The sequence below is a fragment of the Coenobita brevimanus genome, chromosome 99 (genome assembly GCF_032717465.1).
Source record: "Coenobita brevimanus isolate Jiangsu-jjx chromosome 99, ASM3271746v2, whole genome shotgun sequence".
NCBI lineage: Eukaryota > Metazoa > Arthropoda > Malacostraca > Decapoda > Coenobitidae > Coenobita > Coenobita brevimanus.
In genome coordinates this window covers 13,304,752-13,327,589 of record NC_137052.1, presented here as the reverse complement: position 1 = coordinate 13,327,589, position 22,838 = coordinate 13,304,752, and positions in this window count along the sequence as shown.

Below are 22,838 nucleotides of genomic sequence, written 5' to 3'. Positions count from 1 at the left end.
GTCTCCACGATCAAAAGGACATTATTAGCTACCTTAGAAAACTCAAACTGAATAACAGGAGATGGAAAGATGTCCCCAGACCTCGTCGTGGACATCATTGGTTATGTAGCTGCTTTGTGTAAATTACCTGATAGGATCCTTAAGATCGCCAAGACGATCGCGTACACCCCAGGCATGTGCTTACTAGACAATGAACGAGGTAGAGATGCAGTGTAGCAAACCAGGGATGGTTGAAACACAATCACATTCTAGTAGAATGAGAGTGTCTGAGACAGTATCAGCTGTGAAAACAGCTACAACTACCCAAAACAGAGAACAAAATCGATCGCAAACCGAAAGCAGGCAGAGCAAACAACTAAACGTGTCAAGGGTACGATCACAAACACCAGGCTACAGGCAGTTTCATAAGTTTCCGCGCAGCCCAAGCAGATCTCGCGCCACAGACACCACTAAATATGGGAAGTCGCCTCGCAGATCACAGCCAAGAGATAGGTCCATTTTATGTCATTATTGTGCAAAACCAGGACACACTAAGAATGAATGCTTTATCAAAACAAAAGAGGATAGACAAAAGACACAAGGATTTGGTCCCTTCTGTAGACATCATAGGTGCCAAGGGCACTAGAGCAGTAACTACAAAACAGTAGAAAAATTAATGTCTATGTTCAAATCAGGGGAAGACCAAGTCATGACAAAAAAAACAACAAACGTAAAGAAAAGCAAGTCTAAAATTTACATAGGAGGCATGTTGGGAAATGAGTGTATCTTGATACCAGCTGTAAGTGAGGATCAAAATGTTTCTTTATTTTTAGACACAGGCTCTCCAGTGAACTTAATAACACAAGAAGAAATAAATAGAATTTTTAGAAAAAAGAAGAAAGTACCTTTTCTGGAAGAATCTGATTTAGACTTATATACAGTAGATGGAAAACAAATCACAGTAAAAGGTATCATACGGTTAAACATCAGTTTCACAGAGACTACAAGACCAATCTCTCCATTTTTCTATATCGCTGAAAACTTAGCAATTAAAGCTCATATGTTACTGGCCTTAAGATGCATGAGAACAGAGAAAATAACTTTACTCCCACAAATGAATGGAATAGACTTTGACAACGAATTCATAGAGGAAATACCATCAGAGCCCTCACCGATTAGTAAAAGAGAACCGAAAAAAATTGGTAATATTAAAAGCTTAAACAAACATACACAAACAGATGAGTGTATAGATCCACTCACCTCCCCCCCCCCCTCGAGCCTCCAGGATTAAAGACCCAGGTAACAGTACTGATTCATCAGTTTTTCCCACCCATCTCACCAATGATTTAGTTATGCAACCTAATTCCTATATGAAAGTTACCATAAAGAGCAAATTACGGAATAGTACTGTTCTTGTCTTAGAAGAATTATGTAAAGGGATTGTCAGTAGAAAACGCATTATGTCAGATGAACAACGAAGGGCAAACTCAGATATTTCTAATTAATCATATGAATGGGGAAGTACAGTTGAAAAAGGGGACTTGCATTGTTAATATTGAAAAATGTCCCGCTCCTGTGATGGAAATAGTTATAGCTGGAGATACAAGTGAGATAAAATCTACGGATAGAGAAAGCATAAAAGAGAATTTAATTCACTCAGGTGAATTTGATGAAGAAAATGATTTGTTAACCCTGTTGGAAACACACAGGGACACCGTTGCATTACCCGGAGAACAATTAGGGTGTACTAACCTGATTAATCACAAGATTAATGTGCACCCAAATACACGACCAATTTTCTTACTGGCCTACCGGATCCCACAATCTCAGCGTACACTCGCAAACCAGTATGTCAATGAAATGTTAAAACTTTGAATTATTGAGCCATCAGTCTTCTCGTGGAATGCCCTATTATTCTTCGTGCCCAAACGAAATGGAGAAATACGTACGGTAGTAGATTACCGTAAACTAAACAATCACACAAAACCAGACCGATTTCCCATGCCATTGCTAAACGACGTCCTACAGAATATTGGACCAGAAAATAATGTTTTTTCCACAATCGATCTGTTAAGTGGATATTATCAAATTCCAGTAGAACAGGAGTCACGTAAATACACTGCCATTTCCACAAATAGAGGACACTATCAGTATACAAGGATGCCCATGGGACTGAGGACAGCCCCGGGCACATTCCAGCGTCTTATGAATTACGTATTGTCCGGAATTTTAGGACAAGGAATATTCGCTTATCTTGACGATAATATAATCACAACGAAAGATATCACAGAACATCTCCAGAAATTAGACCTACTCTTACAATAGCTTGGTGATGCTGATTTAAAAATTAAGCTTTCTAAATGCAAATTTTGCTTTAAGGAAATAAATTTCTTAGGCCACAAATTAAGTTCTAATGGTATTCACGCCACTGATGACAAAATACAGGCAGTGAGAGATTTTCCTGAACCCACTATGACTGATGAAGTTAGACAATTTTTAGGTCTAGCTGGGCACTATAGGTCATTCGTACCACAATTCTCTCATATAGCCTTTCCTCTATTCCAAGTACTCAAAAAAGAATCCCAATGGGAAGAACAACAAAAACAAGCATTTACAAAACTAAAAATTAAACTAACAAATGCACCTTGTTTGGCATATCCGGATTTCACAAAATCATTTATTATATGTACAAATGCATCCGTTAAAGGATTAGGGGCTGTACTGATGCAGGAAGATAAAAGAGGAAAAAATCAACCAATTGCATTTGCCAGCAGACAAACAAAAGGTGCAGAGAAAAATTATTGCACTACAAACTTCGAGGCACTTGCAGTGGTTTTCGCATTATAGAAGTTTCAAGATTTGGTATATGGTAACGAAATACACTTATTCACAATAAACCGTCATATAGACAGATGCGAATCATGTGCAAAACATAAAGGATACCCAATTTCACCTGCACCGATGGGTAATTACACTGTACCACATCAACCATGGGACATTGCCGCTGTCGATTTGCTGAAGATGCCATTATCATACAGTTATAATCAATACCTATTCGTAGCAACGGATTATTTTTCCCGTTATGTAATTTTAGCTCCAATTAAAGATAAAACAGCAGAGACGGTAGCAAGGGCAATAACAGATAATGTAATATGTCGATTTACTACCCCAAAGGTACTAATAAGTGATAATGGAGGAGAATTTAATTCTGTATCTTACAAGAAATATGTAAACAATACAATATAAAAAAGATTAACTTTTTAGCCTATCACCCAGCATCTAATGGGTTAGTAGAGAGACAAAACAAAAAAGTATTAGATGTGCTACGACACATTCTCAGTGAAAATTATGCAAGCTGGGATGATTGGATTCCCAGAGTAGAAGTCTCAATTAATGGATCTATAAATAAATCCATAGGTGACACACCACATTTCATTATATATGGAACAGATAAAAATCTACCATATGAGCTCCTAGAAGGTGACAGTCTGCCCATATATAATTACGATGATTACTCTAAACTCCGTTTACGTGAATTCCAGGACATACACAAAAGAGTCAAAAAACAATTGACGATGTCCAAGGAAGAAATGACGGAGGCATTTAATAAAAAGGCAAGAGATTCACCTATCAGCTTAGGAGACATTGTTAATGTTATCATTCATACGAGAGACAATAAATTATCGCCAAAATTTGAGAACCCGTACAGAGTAATTAACATAAAAGCAAACAGTGTTTTAATTAAGTCACTGTCAAGTGGCGAAGAGAAACAAGTTCATATTGACCATTTAAAACGAGTTTCAAGGGAATTATCACATAATTATTCAGCCTCGGATACAACCGAACAAGCGAACGTAACTCATGAAACCAATCAAGAAAACAACAATAATTACAAAAATAAATTAAGGTCATATACCAAACAATCAAACATAGGTGCAACTGTTCCAATAAAATATACAGTACATCATTTACGAGATTTAAATATCGATTTAAACTCCTTCTATAAATGAAATAACAGTCAAGTTATTGTTCTACGTTAGTCAACCGTAACGCACATCATCACTATCATCGACCACAGCATGACCATATTAGAAAATTAATGTATTTTTTTGTCGGTAGGTAGCGATGAAGGGACTTATGCTATGGATTCTCCTCTACATAGCAAGAAGATATGCGCACTTAGACCCCCAAACCATAGTACGGCATGGATGCCTCATAACTCCAACGGCCACGACGTCAATCGTAAAAGATGTCATGAGTACTGAAATAAGTCTGGATTACTTATATGAATTACCTTCTTACCTATAAAAAATCGCAAGACCAATGAGAACCCTCGATTTCATGATAGGAGGCTATGTTTCACAAACACATAACACAAAGGAAGTGGATGAAATAGTGAAGTTAGAGAAATGGAAAATAGAACAGGCTAAGTCAACTATGCTCATCATGATCCAAGATCTCCCATCTCATGGAAAGGAGGTATTGAGCGACAAGAACATCATACGTACTCGCCAAAAGAGCGGTTTGTTCGACCTGGGTGGCGTAGTTCTTGGGAACATCTTTGGATTGGCTACAGAGGAAGACTTTAAAGAAATAAACAACAAATTTAATAAAATAGCTCAGGTACTAACATACCAAGATAGATTCATCACAGGACATAACTCAGCAATGAAGACAATCGTGAAAAATCTGAAAAGGCGGAAAACATAGCTCTCGAAAGTGCGGATAAAATAAATGACATGGAAGGTAACATAACACTTCTCCATCATCACGGAACACATTGACACAATTCTACTCCAATTAGACAATACTAGAGTTTGTTACAGGGCACTTATGCAAGGAATTTCGAATGCCGGTGATGGCAAGATCACAATTGACTTACTTCCAGTTCATGAGCTACGTCAGATAATTAGTCAAGGCATACATAAACATAAATTGAAGCCTTTGTTCCGAAGTAAGGATTTCATGCAACATTATCCATAATTTAGAAGCAACACTAACACCAACATCAGTAGTAGTTCATGTACCATTCATAACTGATGACCTGTTCACAGCCTCGGAGTCCCCAGGGGGGGGGGGACCATAAATGCCCCCACCATCCGCCCCTCTCCCGGTGACGACTCGAGCTGCCTGGAACCACTGTCTGACTCTCTTCTTCTTCATTTCTGCAACATTCGCGGCCTTTCCTCTAACTTTCGCTCTGTTGAGCACCACCTCTCCTCCTCTAAACCTCACCTTCTTTTTCTAACTGAGACTCAGCTGTCTGAGGCAACTGACGCAAACCATTTTCTGTATCCTCCTACTTTCTCTATACTCATTTCAAAGCCATAGATGGCTGTTGTGTATATATACGCAACGACTTATCTTGCTCCTCCGATCACAACCTTATTACCTTAACCTGTCCTATCACTCCAGTACGGCCTGTGGACCCTCCAGGGAAACGTCGTCTGTGGCATTTTGGAGCCGCGGACTGGGAGGCCCTCAGGCAGTACTTCTTTGATTTTCCCTGGAATGATTATTGCTTCCATGGCCGGGAGCCATCTGAGTGTGCCTTGCGCATTACGGAGGTTATTCTCTCGGGCATGGAAGCATACATTCCTTTCTTGACAGGGATGTGTGATGTCGCCTTAGTTGTTTAATATTTACATGGATGGTGTTGTAAGGGAGATGAATGCAAGAGTTTTAGATGGAGGTCTGAGTCTGGTGAATGTTGATGGTGGAGAGTGGAATCTGAAGCAGCTGCTGTTTGCAGATGATACTGCACTGGTGGCTGATTCAGAGGAGAGATTGAGACAGTTGGTAGAGGAGTTTGGAAGGGTGTGTGAAAGGAGGAAATTGAAAGTAAATGAGAATAAGAGTAAAGTGATGAAGTGTACGAGGTTGGTAGATGGTAGGGGGATGAATATAGCTTTGAATGGCGAGTTGCTTGAGGAGGTAGAGTGTTTTAAATATCTAGGGTCACATGTTGCTGTGGATGGAATAATAGATGCAGAAGTGAAGTTTAGAATAAATGAAGTAGGAAAGGTGCTGGGAGGAATGAAAAAAGTGTTTAGATGTCATTCACTTAGAACGGATGTAAAGAGAAGGTTGTATGAGGGTGTTGTGGTACCAACTGCGTTATATGGGGCTGAAACATGGAATATGGGTGTAACAGAGAGGAAAAATTTGAATGTAATGGAGATGAGGTGTCTGAGGAGTATGTGTGGAGTGACACGTATGGATCGAGTGCGAAATGATGAAGTGCGAAGGAGAACTGGAGTTGTTCGGGAGATGGTTGGTAGAGTTGAGCAGAGGGTGTTGTGATGGTTTGGGCATATGGAGAGAATGGATAATGAGCGATTGGTGAAAAAGATAACTAGATCTGATGTGAGAGGTGTAAGGCTGAGAGGAAGACCACGAATAGGATGGATGGACAGTGTGAAGAGAGCACTGGATGCGAGAGGGATGTCTGTTGAGCAAGGAAGAGTGGCTGTGCGTGACAGAAATAAATGGAGAAAAATTGTGAATGAATAAGTGATGACGCAGCCCTGAGGGGATATTCTCCCGCATTTGGTCTGATCAGCTAGTCAGGTCAGGTGCGGGTAAGGGGATGGGTCTGTTATGATGTGGCAGGGGTAAACCAGCTCTGCTGTTGGGCCCTGCTGCGGATGTCACTGATCGCATTGCGCAGTTGACCCTTGTGCGGTGTGGTGCGGTGAGGATCTGTCCGTTCTCCCCTTGGGGCTAAGATGCAAATGAATGTGTCTGAATGGATGAGTAAATGGGGAGTGTGTCGTCCTGTCTCGGCTACCTCCCTTTCCTTGGGGGAAGCAGCCTAGGTATATAGATAGATAGATAGACCTTTCGCTAAATACTTTTCACACACCTGTCTCACAGCAAACACCTGATCCACGCACACACACACATAATGCAATACTGTCTTGCTCTGTTCGCATTTGGAATCAGCCGGATTCTATAACCGTACATTGGTTTGAGTGACAGAATATTATGAAACATATGGAAATGTGATAAACAGAGTTAGGTAAAGCCAAGTATTTGAAGCTGGATAATGATATAGAATTAAATGTATAGTAAATTTGCGTTATAAAAGAGAAGTAAAGGTATATCTCTCTGCCGTTCTTTTCAGTCCGCCTCTCATCTCCTCCTTCCTTTCTCCTTCCCTGTCTGCTTTTCTTCAGTCTATTGGCATCCCCTTTCCACCCATTTTTCCTCTTCGTTGCCGTTCTTTTCAGTCCGCCTCTCATCTCCTCCTTCCTTTCTCCTTCCCTGTCTGCTTTTCTTCAGTCTATTGGCATCCCCTTTCCACCCATTTTTCCTCTTCGTTCTGCTTCTTTCCTCCCATGGCTTCTACCTCCTCCAGTGGTCTGTTCTTCTTTTCTCCCTCGTTCTCACTCTCTTCTTTCTCCTGTCGCTCTCCACTCCCTTTCTCTTAAACACATGTCTTCTCACTCTTTTACTACTCCTATCTTTCCCGATAGTTCCGAATCTCTTCACGGTGGTGGTTTTGCTGTCGTCTCCCCTGATTCTTTTTTTTTTTTTTTTCCAGTTCCCTTCCTTCTGTTGTAGGTGCCCTCACAGTGAAACTTTATCCTATTCTTTTCACTCTGAAGTTTTTGTTTTGTTCCACTTCCTCTTCCTTTGTTATTTTATTCGATTCCCACAGTGTGCATTCTTCACTACGGGCCTCTTCTTCTCATCCCCCTGTCACCCAAATTCAAGAGTGGCTCTTCTATTTTATGTGCATAAGAAGTCGATTCGATTTTGCTGGGTCCCTGGCCATGTTGGGATTGTCGGTAATGAACGTGCAGACTCGCTGGCTGCTTCTGCTGCTCTGTCTCATCAAGTCTTCTCGACCCATTCCTGTTCCTGATTGTTTTCCTATTCTTACTCCCTCTTCCGCGACCTCTGGTAAAGTTTCTGGGACTCCCAGGTCACCAATATGATTCATCTCGTTAAAGCTTCTCTTCTTCCTTGGTCTATTTCCACTCACCCCAATCGTCGATGGGAGACTGTCCTTGCTCGTCTTCGCTTGGGTCATATCCGCCTCACTCACGGTCACTTAATGAGTGGTGTTCCCCCGCCACTTTGTCACTTTGTCCACGCTGTAACTGCCCCTTGACTATCAGACACCTTTTTCTCGACTACTCGCTCATACTTCGTGAACGTCGCTCTGCCTTCCTCTTACCATTACCCTGTCCCTCGTTGCTAACTGATTTCCTTTGTGATTGTCCTACTTTTTCTATTTCAAATGTTATTGTTTTTCTTTCTGCTCTGCGTGTTCTGCATCTAATTTAATTGTCCTCTGGTGCCAGTTTTTCTTTTCGTACCATTCATTCATTCAAAGCGTATATAGAGGAATGTGAATGAGTACAAGGAGAGGTAATGCAAATATGGAAAAGTGATTAAAAGAGGCTAACTAATTGTGAAAAAATTAAGGAAGTAAACGATAGTAAGTACATAATGAGTTACGAGAAGACAATGCAGTGGGGAAGAGAGGGGTGAAGTAACGAATGCTAGTGTTATGAGCATATATTACAGTGCTGGGTAAGTCAGCTTCCTTCACTCGTTTAGCCCTTTTATCAATCACCAGAAGGGCAGGATGAAACTCGCAAGGAAGCTACTCTAGCTTACTTAACTTTACGTTGCAACATACAAAAAGACCAGGATTCGTTTTCAAAACGAGGGATTCATATAGATTTACAACACAAATATAGAAATGAGTTAATCCTCTTTCCTAACCAAATTACAACAACTGGAAGCTAGGCACTCACAACTTGAGGAACTAGGAGAACTTGTTGGTGATATAATCCACAACGAGTATTATATGGAGTGGTAAACCAAAAAGGGAAATGGTGCTCAGTCTATGTATTTTGTCCTCAAAGTGAATGACTGTGTCTGAATATGTGTAGAAGGAAATGTGTCCCGAATGTGTCTAGCAACAAAATGATTGTCTCTCGCTAGTTCCACATGCATTATATAGTTTACTTTGCTTCCCTAGACTTAACCCATGGACTGCGACATACCTCGTGTGGGGGTGTCTCGTAAAGATGCGACATACCTCTTATGAGTGAGATTTTCAACAAATCATCAAAAGAGTTCTAGAAGGATCAGTGTGACAAAATTTATGGGGTAGTAGAGTAGCTGGTAGCTCTTATTCCCACCCCCTAGCCTAAGCCCAGTTGCTAAGTTGCACAGGCAACAATGACCCAAAAGTATGCTTTTTGTAATGAAATTTCTGCGATATTATCACTCCAGGAAAGGCAGTTGTGGGTAAAAATTGTAACGTAAGAACAATGGGAGGTAATGGAACAGATGCAGGGTTGTAAATAATGGGTGTAAAAGTAGCGCCCTAAGCTTGTACTACAGCATGCGGAGTGAGCTGGCAACCCACCTGGTGAGCGGAGGGACTAGCAATAGCCTGTTTACAGCCTGTCACGTCAGCCTCAATACCCATTACATTATCTCTCTCTCTCTCTCTCTCTCTCTCTCTCTCTCTCTGTCTATCTTTATATCTGTCTATCTATCTCTCTCAAAGCACAGTTTTCACATTCCCGCAAGAAATGCAGTTTCTGACCATTATTTTTTCCAAAACTAAACCAGTATCAGTTTTTAAAAATACGTGGGTAACTGCATGATGCAATTTCCCAGCCACTAACATACATTTCACGGAAATCTGTAAGTGATCAAAATTGCCATTTTGCTGCACCACGGGAGATGTCTGCATAACCCCGTGCTGGAGCCCACAGATTAAGAAGTCAATGTTCTGTCTTAATTATAATATACAACCTATTATACACAAAGGAGGCTTCTGCTACCACTTACAAGTTAACACATCCTAATTCTTAGCCAATTAGTTTTTTTTTTTAAGAAGGTGGAGCTGGTGAGTCATTGGAGAACACTCTCATTAGCTCCTCCTACAGGATATGTCACACCCACTTTGTCAGTGACAAAGTCGCTTCTGTGTAGGATATGGAAAATTAGTGAATGTTATGCCCAGAAACAGATAATACACAAAATGTTTTAGTGATCTTATCTGCTTCCTGGTGTGAAACAGGGCCATTTCTCCCAGCAGTGTAAATAGCAGAAAAATACTGAGGTCAGGCGTTACTGATGCTCCCAAAAATGATTTAGTGATCTCGGCCATTCATCTTATCTCCCTCCTTTATCTGCTCACCTCTTCCACTTTCATCCATTTCCACTCTGCTCCATCTCTGACTTCACTTGGTAACCACCCTAGTGACACCTCCCTTCCTGAAGAAAGAGGTCTACCAAGGGGAAATTTCTGGGTCTTGTACATAGTTAAATCTACGACAGGTAATCGCCAGAATGTTAGTAATCCCTTTGACATGTCGAACCTCTAGGGAGTATTATTGGGGAAATAGTGCCCAGTGGGTCACTGAGATTTTTGTTTTTTAACTGGGACAAAAAATTCAGAGCGTGGTGATCAGTGTATACCACAACATTACCTGACCCTGGACCAACATAAACTAAGAAGTGTTGCAGAGCAGGTACGAGTGCAAGGAGTTCTTTCTCAATAGTTGAATAATTTCTCTGGACCTTATTGAATTTTTTGCTAAAATATCACACAGGCTTCTCAAAACCATGATCATTATTATCCTGGAGCAAAATAGCACTGGCCCCAAGGCCACTGGCATTAACAGCTATTTTATAGGGTTTTATCAAAATTTGCAGCTTGTAGTACAAGGTGACTTGATAGGATGGCTTTGACTTTCCACTCATACTTGACTCCTTTCCTTAATAAATCTGTGGGGGGGCTACAAGATCACAGAAGTTCAGAACAAAACATTTATATTACCCAACCATACCCAAGAATTACTGCAACTCTCTCTTATTTGGGTTTGGAGGGAGTTGACAATGGCCTGAAATGTAATATAAGGTGGGTTCACTTGACTTAATCCTACCACATAGACTAGGTACTGTACTTGAGCCTTTACAAATTTACATTGAGTTATATTAAGCACTAAATTAGCAAAGGGCAGTCTCTGCAGCAAGGCATCTAGTTGCTTCAAATGTTCCTCCCAGGAGCTACTGAAAACAACTACATCTTCAACATCCTTTAAGGTCGTTTGTGAGATCATTCATCAGCCTCCGGAAGGTGGAGGGAACATTCTTTATACCAAAGGGCATGACTTTACATTTATAAGTATTGCCACCAACCATAAAACTGGAAATTTTTAGGGTCCTTTCTGTGACTGGGACTTGCGAGTATCGCTTCATCGAAAATGTCTTGGTTATATACTTTGCACTGCCTATAGCATTTACACAATTATCCACTCTGGGAATTGGATAGGTGTCAATCCTGGCACGGGATTTTACTTTACGATAATCAATAAACAAATGGCATAACCCACTGGGTTTGGGGACCACAATACTGGGGAGCACCACTCGCTTTGCCATGGCTTGATCAATCCCAGATGCAGCATGTAGGTCATGTCTGCACGGAGTATGGACTTCTTCTGAGGACTAGCACGGTATGGTGACTGCTTTACAGAGCTGGCGTCTTCAACATCCACGTTGAGTTGTGCCACCTCTTGCTGTCATGGCATGTCCTGGAAGACATCGAGGAACTTCCTGAGGAGGGCAACAATTTCGGCACACCACTTTGCAGTCCTTGTTTTCATTCTAACTAGTCATCTTGTCAAAAGTCAAAGGACAGCCTTCATCCTCCATTATCTCAATAGCTGACACCATGCATGCAGCACTAGGGAGGTTTATGTCTCGCCTGTGGTACTCCTTCATCATATTCACATGGCACAACCTTCATTCCTTCCTCCGGTCTCAGGTTAACCCCTAGGATACGCAATTCGATCGACCGACCTTCCCTGAAAACCTGTGCAGTATATAGAGCCGATTTTTCGACTCTTTCAGAAGTAAAAAGTTTTATTACCCTGGTTTAGAGCTTGAATTTAAACACCTTATGTCGCAAACCAGAGCATTTTAGATCAACTGGTTCATGAACTATAGCCCGAGAAAGTTTTAAAAAGTTACCCTTCCAGGTGGGGCGACTCCAGTTTTCTATGTGCCCCCACCCCATCACTCCCTTATTCCTCCCTTCCCATGACCTTCCTCACCTACTCCCATCACCCCCACCTCTCTTCCTCCCCTACCTGCTACCCCCACCCTTCAGAATTGTTCAGCTCATTTTTTTTTTTTCTCAACTAATAATAGGCACAATAATTAAGTCGATGTTCCTTACTCACTCCCAACACCCTTCCCCCCAACACTTCTCCCCTTCCCACCTTCCCTCCCCCCAGCCCCTTCCCTCATAGCTGTGTAGCTGTCCCCCCCAAAAAAGAGCAAAAGCATGCATAATCTTTTTCTTGCTGTTACACACTCCACCATCTCCTCCCCTCTAACCCCGTCCCCCCCCTCCCCTCCCCTCGGAGCTGTCAAAAAAATGTATCTGTAAGAATTTCAAGGGGAAAGTAAGCTAGAGCTACCCCCCTCCTCCCCTACCCCCCTTCAGAATTTTCCAGCTCATTTTTTTTTTTTTTCAAACAATTGCATGCAAACCAATTTTGTCAGTGTTCCTCACTCACCCCCAACACCCTTCCTCCAACACTTACTTCGCTCCCCACCTTCCCTCCCCCCATCCCCTTCCTTCATTGCTGTGTAGCTGTCAAAATAAAAAACTTACATGAAAAAACATACATTCTATGTTTCATGCATCGGTGTATGCAATTACACAAACAATAATCTGGTACTGAATGAAAACATGCGACATGAATAGTAACAATGACGTATAATACTCTAGGCGAGGGGGAGGAGAGGTAAGCAGACGGCATACAACAGGGAGTGGGGGGTGGGGGTGGGGTGGGGAGAATGAATGAATAAATGAAAAAATAATGTGGCACCGCAACAGCAGAGGCCATATGCCTCCGAACACAAACATTAAAAGAAAGTCTAAGTATATAAAAACCATAAAAAGAAATGAGAGAAGTGATGCATAAAACAAACCGACAGAATAAAAGAAACTACCAAAACTAAAACGTGGCAGAAAAATTGAGGTCGAATGAGAACATTATAAAACACAAACTAAAATATTGTAAAGCCATACAGCTTGTGGAGAAGGCCAGAACTCAAGACAAAGGAAAGGGTGCCTCCCCCCATAGGACAAGCCACTTCCCCAAGCACCAAGGAGAGAAGGTACGATCCATTGCAGGCTCAGCACCCTGAAAGGTACCGCCGACGAAGGTCCACAAGAAGATGCCGCATGGTCAAAGGAACCAGACACTCATCACAATTGGGAGGGGGCACCCTCTCCATTAAAAAACCATGTGTCAGCCTAGTGTGGCCAATCCAGAGTCAGGCCAAAACTGTTTCCAACTGTCGGGATAGTCCCACATACCCCCCATCGTCCAGGTTCTGACGAATGCTGCAGAATTTGATCGCCCCTCCTGCATCCCACCTTCTCTGCCAACAGAGACAGACAGCCTCCACAGTGGCTGTACATTAATCCTCGGATGGGACACGGCAATGAAGGGAGGAAGGGTGAGAGGCAGCAGCTCTCGCCAAAGAGTCAGCATGCTCATTGCCCATGACCCCCACATGTGCAGGGAGCTAACACTGTTGTACATATTATCTTCTGTCTATCTATCTATATACCTAGGCTGCTTCCCCCATGGAAAAGGAGGTAGCCGAGACAGGACGACACACTCCCCATTTACTCATCCATTCAAACACAGTCCATTCGCATCTTAGCCCCAAAGAGCTAATAAGTAGAGCCACTCCAAGACAGACAGGACTAGGGGATGTGATGGGAAGCCATGAAACAAACCTTGTAATGCACTGGCTGAGTCACTAAAAATGGTAAAAGAAGCTGGAGGAAAACTAACAGTCAATGCAACTGCGACTAGCATGGCAGTAATTTCAGCGGTAAAAACAGATGCAGAAGGAGGGAGACTCCCATCACGGCTAAAATCACGAAAAATTACACCAAAAACTGTCCCCTTATGAGGTTTAGAGCCATCAGTTTATACAGGAATTGAGCCACTGTGAGCAGAGGCGTGTTCCAAAAAATAGGACAAAGCTGCCTGTGAGGAAAGGGAGGCCTTCCATTCAAGAAAGTAATCACATGGTTGTACCTTTGGGGGAAGCCAGGGAGTCACTTGCGGGACACGCATAGGGCAAACAGGGTAGGACTGAATACCCAACTCCCCCATGGCATCCCTCGCTCTGTACCCAAATGGGTGTGGATAGAGAGAGTGGGTGTCATGAAAGGGAAGAAGAGCGACCTCGGAGATAGCCTTACAACTCAGTGAGGCCGGAAGACGGTGAAGGTGGTGCCAACACTGCACCATTAAGGACTGCCTGCGGAGATCCAGTAGTGATTTGTTTGCATCAACCAATAGACATTCAATTGGAGAAGACCGGAAAGCCCCAGTTGACAAACGAATCCCGGCATGATGGACCGAATTTAGTGGCTGCAGCCTTGCCTAAGTAGCAGAAGAGTATGCCACACACCCAGAGTCCAATTTTCTCCTTACTAAGGCATGGTAAAGGTGGAGCAGGATGGTTCTGTCAGCACCCCTAGACAAGCAAGATAAAGTCCGTAGGAGAGACAGGGTGCAGAGGCATGATAGTCGTAAGAACAGATATGTGGTGCCCACGTCAGTCTCCTGTCAAAAACAAGACCAAGAAACCTTGTCTCATCCACACATTGTACGCTGGGGCCATATAACTGGAGGTCTGGGTCTGTGTATACACCTCTCAAATGGCAGAAATGCAAAGCCACCGTCTTCGTTTGGGAGAAACGGAAGCTGTGCATAGTGGCCCACTGAGAGACCCTATCCAGAGCGAGCTGCATGCGACGTTCAGCCACGGACATTTGGGAAGCAGCATACCATAGACCCAAATCATCAACATACAGTGAGGCTGACACCCTTTTTGGAAGTGAGAACACAATACTGTCCAAAGTTGGAGCGAAATGGGTCACACTGAGGACACTTCCTTGAGGCACCCCTTCCTCCTGAGAGTACAAAAGAGACAGGGAGACAACAACCCTATCCCTGAATGAGCAGTCTTGCAGAAAACTTACTATAACAACCTTGCCCCCCCCCCAGCGGGTTTGGATTGATGCTTATTAGAGCCCTTTGGAGGAGCCTGCCCAGCACAAGAAACACTCACCTTCTGTCTAACATCTGAAGGCAAACGTGAGGATGAGGAAGTAAGTTTTACAACACTCTTTCTTGGAGTGGGTATACCAGTTGTTTGGAAGGCGGCTTGGGGGCCACCTTTAGAGATGTTGGACGGCCAGTTCCCTCACCAGAAGCCCTAGAAGTGGGAGTCCACAGGTCTAGAGTCATTTGAGGAGGCCATCCTATGCTTCAGATCTGAAGCTGCAACGAGTGGTTCAACATCCCCAGGTAGGGACTGGACCAGAGCTGAACCATCAGCTTCAGCTGTCTCCTGGCTAAATCCCTCAGCCTGCTGGACAGAGGGAACAGGAGAGGTGTCAACTCAAGAGTCAACAACAGAGATCTTAGGTGGCCAGTCTTCATATTCAGAGGACTCTGATGAACAACTGTGACGTTTACCAGGTACAGATGGAGCCTCGGGCATATTGGCTACGACAGGAGAGGGAGTCCGGTCAACGTGGACGTCTGCCACCACCACAGAAGTGTGCAAGTCATCAGCCACCGAAGTGGGGGCAGAAGCAGTCGGAGTAGAAGTCGGGCAAACATCACTCTCATCAACAGTACTAACCATGGAGACAGCATTCTGCATATCACGAGTTGAAGGAGTGGGTACTGGAGTGGGTCGAGGCTGCCTTTGAGATACAGGGCGACACACTGGTGTTCTAGAAAGGACAGAAGCTTAAGTAACCCCCGGCTGAAAGAAGAGTGTCTGGGCTCTTCTTTTTGCTTCAGGAAACGAAACCCTCTCACGTGTACGAATGGATAAGATCTCCTTTTCAAGGCAGTATCTTGGACAGTTTTTTGAAGAGGTAGCATGAGGACCTCCACAGTGAGGACATTTAATGGGTCCTGTACAGTCGCTGGTATGGCTTGATCCACCACAAGAGACACAGACACCAGGAAATCCAGCCTGTGTATGGCGGCAAAATTTGCTGACATGGCCATATCCCTGACAGCGGAAACACCACCTTGGGATGGGCGACGCACTGGTGTTCTAGAAAGGACAGAAGCTTAAGTAACCCCCGGCTGAAAGAAGAGTGTCTGGGCTCTTCTTTTTGCTTCAGGAAACGAAACCCTCTCACGTGTACGAATGGATAAGATCTCCTTTTCAAGGCAGTATCTTGGACAGTTTTTTGAAGAGGTAGCATGAGGACCTCCACAGTGAGGACATTTAATGGGTTCTGTACAGTCGCTGGTATGGCTTGATCCACCACAAGAGACACAGACACCAGGAAATCCAGCCTGTGTATGGCGGCAAAATTTGCTGACATGGCCATATCCCTGACAGCGGAAACACCGCCTTGGGATGGGCACATATGGCTTCACAGGAAGTGACAGCCAAGCCAGCTTCACAAATGTAGCTAGCGTTAACCTATCAAATGTCAGGAACAATGGCTGTGTTTGGGTCAAAACAACTTAGATTTTCTTCTGTAGGAGTTCGACCTTCACCACGCCTGAAGACTGCAGTTCCTCCAACAACCTGGCCTCTGAGTATCGAAGGAGGCCACAAGAAAAAATCACTCCTTTACACTGGTTGAAAGTACTGTGTGGAATGCAGGAAACATCTGACCCAGAAACTGAGGTCAAACTCAACAATTGCAAACTTTCTTCAGGTGATGATACTCTAATGAGGGTGCTTCCATCGCCCTGAGATGATATTCGAGGTTCTCTGCCACATACTGAAATAATGGTACGGTGCAATTTAAATATGCCAGTATCTAGTACAGATCCACCTTTGGAGGATCTGAGAACTAGATACTTGGCAAAGGACTCAGACTTCTTGTCATCTGAGCCAAACCCGAGAGCCAAATCAACCTCATTTAGCCTCCTCTTAGTCCCAGTTGAATGCTGGGGCAAAGGAGGAAAGTCACCATGGGCCTGGAAAGTCTCCAGAGTGGCTATGAGGGTGGTGCAGTCTGAAAAACGTCCTGGGACAGGTCGTGTCGTCAACAACATTCTTATTAAAATTTTCCATATAGTCTGCTACAAACTTCATTCCCCCACCCCTCCACCCACCATGGAGCCCAACAAGGGGAGATCTTATGCCAGGGCACCACTGGCAACCCTAGAATTAGCAGGAGAGTATATGTGGGTAACCAATGGAGAACCTGGGCAAGGGTGACTCCAGGACGATAGGAGCCACCAGGCCCCCCAGTGCCCACTTGACCCTAGCCAACACATGACCAGCCGAATGACCTGGTCGGGCCCATCCAGGCCAGAATAAGGGACCAAAGAGGTGTATTGCTAGCTGCAGGGTGCATTGTGCAGCATCACTCAACCCCCAGGACTCCTGTCTCCCAGCATTACGGGATGCCACACACGGCAAACACGTGGGGAGGCAACAGTCCTGCTCTAGATGGCAAATGGTCAGGGACTATCATCACCAGCAGACCTCCTCCACCAGTGATGTAGGGGGTGCTTGGTCCATGTGGCCTAGTAATGCCGAACCCTACAAAGGTAGGCACGCCTCCAAGGTAGGTGGCACAGCCAACCACATTTAAAGCCTTGCCACCACGTCAAGGTGACCCCTCACAGCTGGGTGGGGTGGGGAGAGGCCTGGAGGGGTGGTGCAGGGATATAGAGGTGGAAGACAGACTCCACAAGACAAAGAGGATAGGCAGAGAGGGAGTACAAGAGTATGGAGGGTGGGTAGGGGGGATATAACCCTCCCCAGGGAGACAGGGAGGGGGGGAAAGGGAGGGGAACCAAAGTGGCATGATGGAGGATGGTGGGGGTGGGGGAGGGAGGGAGCAGGAGGTGGTCAGAGGCAAGGGAAGGGAAGAAGGAACAAAGGTATTTGGGTAGAGGAAGGTGGTGAGTGCAGTGGGGGAATCCCCTCCCACCATGGGTAGGGGCCCAGATCCTCTCTCCTCCCTACTCAGGACTTAGTTCTCACTGGTTTACATCGATATACGTCACAATTGGGCTGAAGCCTAGCATCCGCATTCCTTTTACAAACGCTTCTCTGTCGATCACATTTGGCATCAAGCATAATCCTGAAAAAGGATTGATCAATCCTGTTAGTACTTTAGGGGTTAAGATGACATAATTAACTTTAACTTCACCTTCCCTCTTCTCTACTAAATAAGGGCCTGAGAAACTTGCCTGCAGAGGCTGACCATGAATGGGAAGCAAGCCAAAAACTTAACTCCTGGGTGAAACACTCTGTTCCTTTCTTGGAGTGGTCATACCACCTCTTCGTCTTCTCCTTTGATGACCCCAAGTTTGCCCTGGCTACTTCCATAATATAGGCCAGTTTCTCTTTAAACTTTGACACTTTCTCCAGCAAGTTAATTTGGTCAGCAACAGTGACCCATTGTTCTTTAAGTAGTTTAAGAGGACCTCTTACTTCATGGCCAAAAATAAACTGAAATTGGGAGTAGCCCAAGGACTCACTTGGTGTCTCTGACTGCATAAAGTAGGAAGGGCAAACACTTCTCCCATTCCTTTTCCTTAACACACACCCTTTGAAGTATGTTTTTTAAAGTTTGGTGATACCTTTATAATGCACCCTAACTCTGAGGATGATAAGCTGTGGATGTGAGTTGTGAGATTCCTAACTCCTTTAGGGTTTGTCTGAAAAGTCTGGAATTGAAATTTCTGCCTTCATCTGACTGAACTTCCTTTGGAAGACCAAAACATGTAAAGGTCTTTATCTCTTTTACAACCTATTTAGCTGAAATGTTTCTCAAGCGAATGGTTTTGGGATATCTAGCGGCCATGTCTAACATCATGAGGATTTACTGGTTGCCTGAGGAGGTTTTACACAAAAGGACAACAATGTCCATAAGGACCCTGGTAAATGAGGCACCAAACACAGGTAGGGGAATCAGTGGAGCTGTAGGGTTAGGCTTATTGCTCTTACTGACTAGCTGGCAGGTGTGACATGACCTGCAAAAGTGGGAGACTTCTCAACGGATTCCAGACCAGTAAAAAGCTGTCAGATGTGGGATTGCTTTATTGATTGAATATAATTAAAATCTGGCAGCACAACTGCCAGGGTCATAATATGCCACTGGACAACAGAGTAAAGGACGCAGCAAATAAAATGTGCATTTCCAAAATTAGGTTAATACCCATTATTAGAAATAAAACAAAAAATTGAAGAATAGTTTATAAAACACCAATTACTTATAAATGTTGAAGGAGGGCTGCCTCTGGAAGAAAGCTAAAAACACCAGTAAAATTGCTTGAGGCTGCACCAAGCATTGAGGACAGACAGTAGGCACCATCTGCCCCCTAATGCCTATGGAGGAATCTCTGACGTAGGTCCCCCAGACTTGGACACTCGACCAGCAAGTGACGGACAGTAAGGGGGAACAAGGCAATCATCACAGTATGGCTGAGTCCCACCACTCATCAAGAACTCATGCATAAGCTGAGAATGCCTAGTGTGAAGCCTGGTAAGAGCCACCTCCAATCGCCAAGGCACGAAGGGGAGAACCCTCAGCAGAGTCACTCTCTGAAAAATATCTTTTAGCTTGTTATGAGCAGCACCAACCCATTGTCTTTGCCAACACATACGAATCGCGTAACGCAAGTAAGGTGTTACATCAAAAGTGGGAACTGGATAGTCAGTAGGTGGCAGTCGAGATGATGCAGCTTTAGCTAGAGTATCTGCCTTCTCATTGCCCATCACACCACCATGTGCGGGAACCCAAAAGAAATCTACACAGTGGCCATGATGACCAAGAAGAAAAAGCCATTCTAAAATTGATAAAAACCAGTGGATAGGATGCATTAACCCGTGCTGTCCCGAGGAGGTACTTCCACGTCCTCACGTTTTGTCACAGCTAATCCCGAGGACGTACTTCAACGTCCTGCAATTGCAAGGTTCATAATTTCCACAATTTTCAATTTTCGCGAGTCATTTTTGGTACGTATACACGGGACACCTTCCTCAACAAGATGCCAGGCAGAGACAATGCCTTACCCAGCATGACCTCCTCCCCCCCCTGCATGCCCTTTTCTCAGCAATTCACCTGTTATCAGTGACCTGGCCAGTATAGCCATGTCATGCCACGGTACGAAATTCAGGGCCAGAGTGATTCCCCAATCAATGACAATGTGGAGGACAAACTTTACATAGCATTAGAGGAAGAAACAGTTAGAAATGATGATCAGGTACTGTGGCAAAAAAAGGTCAGGTATTAGTGAGTGAAACAATGCTTATAATGCCTATATTACTGCTTGAAAACCAATATACTCTTGTACTACATATAAATTCGTAACAGTAAATAAATAAATACCGTTTATGAGTGGTGTGAAATAGTTATCCTCCCATAGAACTCGTTTTCTTTGGTGCCAGCCTGATAGAAAACCCAGTAAGGTAAGGAGGCTCTCCTACCTGTAATGAGTATTTTAAACCTCAGGTGAGCGATTTCTCTATGAATTTTCGATGTTTCTCACCAAAAGCGAAAGTTTTAGCAAAAAAAAAAAGGGTTGAAAAATGGTCGGGATTGGGGGTTACCAGTGGTCAAAAAGTGGTCGGGACGGGGCGGGTTAAAAGGACTCCAGAGCAGAAGCAGCACTAGAAGTCACTGAAAATCGGGAAAGCAGACTGGGGGAGAGTAAAAGTAAACTGGAGGGCAAATAAAACTGCGGTCAGTTCCGCCATATACATTGAAGCACAACCAGGAAGGCTACAGCCCTTACTGAAGGAAGGGAAGACAACACCAAAGCCTACTCCAGTATCAGTCTTATATCCATCAGTATAGATAGGAACAGAACCTTCATGACTGGAGGCATGCTCTAAAAAGAGATAGGGGGACACCTGAGAGGGAAATAAGCTCTAATTTTTCCAACAATCGACCTACAGAACGTTACACTAGGTAGTACCCAGAAACCCACCCTCGAGATCCAATGTGAACAGACTGCCAGTCTTGGAACAGAGAGGGCTAACATGACAGATCAGAACCCGTACTCAAAGGCTTCAGGAAACTAGGACGGGAGTCATAACTAATGATTCGTAATCCTGGGAAACAAAGGCATAAGAAACAGAGTCTGGAAGGTGGTGAAGATACCAACATCTCATCATCAATGACTGGCGACACAAAGCCAAAAGAAGGACATCAGCATCAACCAACAAACTCAATATCGGAGATGACCTGAATGCCCCAGTTGCCAATCGTACACCAGCATGATGTACAGAATCCAATATCCGGAGACAGACATCGGTTGCAGAGGAGTAGACCTCACATCCATATTCAAGTCTTGACAGGATAAGACACCTATGCAAGATGAGGAGGGTCTGATGATCAGCATCCCAAGAAGTATGCTCCAAAATCCTCAGAAGACTCAAACCCTTAATACAAGTTGCCTTCAGAAAACGAATATGTGGAACCCAGGTTAGTCATCTATCAAACAGAAGACCCAAAAACTGAGTCTCTTCCACACAGGATATCCTTCGACCATAACGATACAAGCCAGGGTCCAGGTTAACCCCCCAAAGATGACAGAAATGCATAGCCACTGTTTCTTGTAAAGAAAAACGGAAACCACGAGACTTAGCCCAATTAGAAATTCTGTTAAGATCCAGCTGCAACTTCCTTTCTATCACAGACATCCTAGATGCAGTGAAGGAAATTGATAGGTCATCTACATATAATGAGCCTCACACACCATCGGGAAGTATGCATATTACGCTGTTGATGGTCACTGCAGAGTATCACTAAGGATACTCCCCTGTGGTACTCCATCTTCAAGTACACGAGCATTAGAAGATACTCCACCCACTCGAACTCTTAGAAAACGATTAGATAAAAATGGCTGAATAAAAATAGGCAAGCACCCATGATGACCAAATTCATGAAGTGAAAGTAAAATGACATGACATCAGATGGTGTTGTATGCCTTCTCCGGATCGAAGAAGACAGTAACTTGGTGTTAGTTAGTGGAGAAAGTCTCACAGACAGAAGATTCCAAGGACAGTAGGGCATCCGTGGTAGATCACATTTTACAAAAACCATATCGGACTGGTGATAAGTAATTGCCCCTCTCCAAATACCACATGAGCCAGCCATTTACCATCTTTTCCAACACCCTAGAAACACAAAGAGGTCTGAGTGATGGGACGATGATTTGTAGCCTGCAGATTATCCTTTCCAGGCTTAGGGCTGGGGATAACTAAAGCAACACCCCAAAAAGATGGAAACTCGCCATTACACCGAATTATTTTGCATAGTGCCAGTAAAAAGGAAGGGGATTCATCAGACATATGACATAAAAAGGCGTATGGAATATCATCACAGCCAGGAGACGAATCATGACACTCTGACAAAGCTGCCTGAAGTCCTTAAACAAAAAAAGGGACATTGTATGACTCTCCCCCAGAAGATGTGAAGCTGAGGCTACACGATTCCAAGTGTCGATGTTGGCATGCTGGAGGCGAATCCATGTCCTTTTTAGACACATCAGGAAAATGCTGGACAAATACTTAAGCAATAGAAGAGGGGTCAGTCACAGCCCCATCAGCATCAGATAAAACAGGAGGGGAAGGAACAGAAAATTTGCCAAAATCTTTCTGACCCAGTTCCACACTTGGGTGAGAGAAGTCCTCGAATCAAGAGAGGAAACGTACTCCCGTCATGAAGAACGTCTGGCCTCCTCGAGCACGTGACGTGCATGAGCACGTACCCTCAGAAAAGCCACCAAATATTGAGTGTCCCCACGATGGTGATGATACCGAGAGAAGGCAACCTG